Source organism: Trifolium pratense, linkage group LG7 (genome assembly GCF_020283565.1).
Source record: "Trifolium pratense cultivar HEN17-A07 linkage group LG7, ARS_RC_1.1, whole genome shotgun sequence".
Lineage (NCBI taxonomy): Eukaryota > Viridiplantae > Streptophyta > Magnoliopsida > Fabales > Fabaceae > Trifolium > Trifolium pratense.
In genome coordinates, this window is record NC_060065.1 from 13,269,299 (window position 1) to 13,274,243 (window position 4,945).

The 4,945-nt window shown below is 36.0% G+C and overlaps 1 pseudogene; it reads right to left on the reverse strand.

Annotated features, from left to right (window-relative positions):
- Positions 1-208: 208 nt before the first annotated feature.
- On the reverse strand, positions 209-3,840 carry LOC123895880 (annotated as a pseudogene).
- Positions 3,841-4,945: the final 1,105 nt, after the last annotated feature.

The following is a 4,945-nucleotide window of genomic DNA, read 5'->3' on the forward strand; positions in this document are numbered from 1 at the left end:
ATCAATTATTTATATTTTTTTATTAATAGTATAGGAAAAAAGTAGTTGAAAAATTGCACAAATGAAAAAAAAAAGATAAAAAAAAAAAAAAAAAAGGTTGAGTTGTTTATAAGCAAGCATTATGATAATGTGGCACCTCTAAGAAAACTTCACTTATTTGATAAAAAAAAATAAATTAAAATAGTGTTAACATTTGTTGTGAGTGAATGCTTTAACATCTGTTGTCATGAATGCGTGTAACTAATCACCCGTTAATGCCCTTGGTCTATGTTCAATTCTGGAGAGGGACATCCCCGTCTGTGAAACTGCTCTGACGAATGCCATATTTGCTGCCAAAGTTGGGGCATGATAATGGTCACCAGTGCCAAAGACAATCTTGTTTTTTAATGCCAGCTTCCTAGTTGTTGGGAGGCCCATCATGCGTTCTGAAGGAGTATCAGGAACAACCCTGTGGTGATCCTCCAGATTGTCAGTTCAAAATGTTGACAACTTTGAAAAAAATATAATTACGGAACTTGTTGTCATGTGTGAACACACAAGACCTATGAATCACAGACACTCCTTGGATTAGGCGTGTCCCGGTGTCGGACATGTGTCGGTGTCCGGCACCGGCATGACACCGACACTTATAATTACATTGAATTATGTCATTTTCTCAAATTATTATCGGTGTCAACATGTCGGTGTCCATGTCATGCCCGGTGTCTCTGTCCTTGACATGATTAAATTAAGAAAATCCCTAAATGCTATTGTACTATAGAGTTTAGAAAACATCTGTTCATTGAAAATGTAAGTAGTGTTTATTCATGAATGATGACCTCTCTTCTACAATGATGTCAAAGGTGGTGGATCACGGAAAATAATGGTTTGCTCAAATTCCACTATGCTACAATAGTATAGCCCTATTTAACAATACTTTTACTGTGTACTAAATAGCATATCTCATAATAATAGTGATTTGTTCAAATTCCACTACGCACGCTATAGCCGCTATTTGACAGCACTGCTCTCCTGATCATGATAAATTTCCTACTTGGACTGTAAAATGTGTACATATTGGATGTTATTTTCTCCTATTATACATTGTTTTTATATGTTTACGGAAGTTACAATCTTTGAGGAAATATCATTTTGTGCTAAGTTTAACATACTAACACTGTAAAAAAAAAAATTGATTTTTCATTTGCAGAATAAATCCAGGTGGTTAATAGAGAAAAAATAACTCATTAAACTCACCTGAGACAATTTATTAACTTGTTAGCTCTAAGTTTCTCATTGGGCCCTCCACACATTAGTACCAACTCCTTAAATTCTGAAAGAACACTCACAAAATATGCCATGCTTTCCACACAAGACTTTACCAAATTCCACATGGATTGGATTTTGAAGTTCAGACATTATCTAGCACAAATATTGGAGAAAGCTTTTGTCAATTCAAATATTGCACAAATATTGAATTATTCAATTGACACCAATGAAAACCAGAAAAGTTTATAAAAACTACATACAGTGCAAATATTTAATTCGCATAGTTAACTAAAACACCACATAACTTTAGGTTAGTAATACGAAGGACAAGTAATCACTATGAATGAAGATGTGAGTAAGATGTGAGTAAATTCATGATCATTTGGGTCATTTCAAAAGTCAAAATGCTAAACTAAGAATCATTTCAAAAGTCAAAACTGGATCATTTGGGTCTTCATATTTTGAATGTTTTGATGTTTAAGCTATCGACTGTTAATTGGAATGTTTCATCATCAAATAGAAACATGATAAAGGTCAAAAACAGAAAGCAGGAGGCAAAAAATATCAATAACTCACTTGACCAATCACAAAGTCAAAGTTTCCCTTAAACCGCTGTCTCAGATCACTTTCCGGAGTAGCCAAAAGTTTCTCTGTTCCACCATTACTAATTCCTGATACAAAAGCTATCAAATCTGTTGTATCAAAATTTACCAGATCACTTCCAGCTAAAAGATTCCTAGACTCAGTGGATACAAAATTTTTATCGTCCAGAGAACTTAGTTTCATTCCTGTAATAACAGAACAGAACGTATCACCCAACTTTGTTTCAATATCGTCTTGTGATATCTGTGGTCTAGTTTCAGTTTTATCTATAGAACGCTCAAGTTGAAACGAACTCACATTAATGGCATTTTTTTCTAAAGGATGAAGCTGTGTTTCAGCCTTTTCTACTGAAACCTCTACTCGAGAAGAATCCACAGTCGAACCTTTAGCATTACATCAAGAATTCGGAACAACATCCTTGTCATCAACAAGGTTGATTTCAAGGACACATGCATCTCTATATAAAGCTTGAGTCTAGCACTTGTTAATAAACTTCATAATAGACAACAAAACAGAGCAGAATTATGAACACTTAATTTAGGGACATCGAATAACATATATTAAATATAGGGACATCGAGGCACCTATATTCAACTTTGCATCTAAGGCACCAAGGATCTTCTCCAGTTACATTTAAAGCTATGATGCATTTACACTACAATTGCATTCAGACCGTCAAGGGATATAAACTCAATTGAGGGACATCGAGGGACATAAACTCAATTTAGGGACATCGAGGGACATATACTCAACCATCTTCCTAATTTACCGTTATGAAAAAATCATTATCAAGGGTTATCTCGACTTGCATTTCAAGTTATGAATAAAACGTTCATATTCAAATTGCATTTAGACCATAAAATGAATTCATATTGTAAACCACATTTTTCATAAAAAATTCATCTCGTTAGAGTCATCCAAATACAGCGTCGCAATGCTTGTCTTAAGAATTCTCCACTTACATTTTAAGTTATGAAGCATTCACATTGAAATTGCATTCAGACCATCAGTTTTCGGGACATCAATGGACATAAAATCAATTTAGGGACATCGAGGGACATAAACTCAATTTAGGGACATCGAGGGACATAAACTCCATTTAAGAACATCGAGGGACAAACCCAATTTAGGGACATCAAGTGACATGTACTCAATTTTGCATCGAAGGCACCAAGGCACACAACTATCTTCCCGATTAACCGTTATGAAAAAATCATTATCAAGGGTCATCTCAACTTGTGTTTCATTCAGATCATATCAGACCTGAAGCAATCACAGGTTCTGCCTGCATCAGATTTGAAACAGAACACAATCCCTGTGCTATATTCCAAAATTAAAGTAACTAATGGACACAATTTTCAACTATAAAGATCAGGTCAGCACTTGTTCCCATAAACTTCATAATAAACAACAAAACTTTGCAGAATTATGAACATCTAATTTGGGGACATTGAGGTACATTATTCAATTTAGAGACATCAGGGACATATATTCAATTTTGCATCTAAGGCTCCAAGGGTCTTCTCAACTTACATGTAAAGTAATGAAGCATTCACATTGAAATTGCATTTAGACAATCAATTATAAGGACACCGAGGGACATAAGCTCAATTTAGGGACATCAAGGGACATAAGTTCAATTTAGGGACATCGAGGGACATAAGTTCAATTTAGGGACATCCAGTACATTAATTCAATATAGGAACATCGAGGGTATACACCCAATTTAGGGACATCGAGGGACATACCATTAATTAGGGAACATATACTCACCAAGAGGTATGCCCACATCCACTCCACAAAGAAGGGAAATCCATTCACTCTTTGAAATCACAAATTGACCACGTTTGTCACGGATACATATTCAAAACCCAACTTTATTTAAATGTGACACAAACAATGCATCAATATTACATTTGACTCACCCAGGAGTCGAATTTTAAAATTAACAGAAGCTGAATATGACTGTGCAGCACCATGCTCAGCCATTGTTGCATTCTGCAAATCACCAGCCCGCATCAGACCTGAAGCAGTTCAGGTTCTGCCTGCATCAGAATGAAAGAGAACACAAGCTCTGCGCTAAATTCCAACATTAAAGTAACTAATGAACACAATTTTCAACTGTAAAGCTTGAGTCTAGCACTTGTTCTCATATATTGTTCCCATAAACTTAATAATAGACAACAATACAAAGCAGAATTATGAAAATTTAATTTAGGGACATTGAGGTGCATATATTCAATTTAGGGACATCGAGCGACATATATTCAGTTTATGGCCATTGATGGACATATATTTAATTTTCCATCTAAGGCGCCAAGTGTCTTCTCCACTTACATTTGAAGTTATGAAGCATTTACATTGAAATTGCATTCAAACCTTCAGTTTTAGGGACATCGACGGACATAAACTCAATTTAGGGACGTCAATTTTGCATCAAAGGCACCATGGCACACAACCATCTTCCCAATTTACCGTTATGAAAAAATCATTATCAAGGGTCACCTCAACTTGTGTTTCAAGTATGAAAAAATCAAGGGATATATACTCAACCATTTTCCCAATTTCCCGTTATATATAATCAACCATTTTCCCAATTTCCAGTTATAAAAGTGATGATTTACCTGTTATCAGCGGGTTTGGAATCAATTTAGGGACATCGAGGGACATAAGCTCAATTTAGGGAAGTCGAGGGACATAAGCTCAATTTAGGGACACCGAGGGACATAAGCTCAATTTAGGAAAACTGAGGGACATAAGCTCAATTTAACGACTCCGAGGGACATAAGCTCAATTTAGGGACATCGAGGGTCATATGTTGAATTTGGACATCGAGGGACATAAGTTCAAATTAGGGACACCGAGAGACATAAGCTCAATTTAGGGACACCGAGGGACATAAGCTCAATTTAGGGACATCGTAAGCTCAATTTAGGGACACCGACGGGCATAAGCTCAATTTTGGGACACCGAGGGACATAAGCTCAATTTAGGGACACCGAGGGACATACGCTCAATTTAGGGACATCGAGGGACATAAGTTAAATTTAGGGACACCAAGGGACAAAAGCTCAATTTAGGGACACCGAGGGAC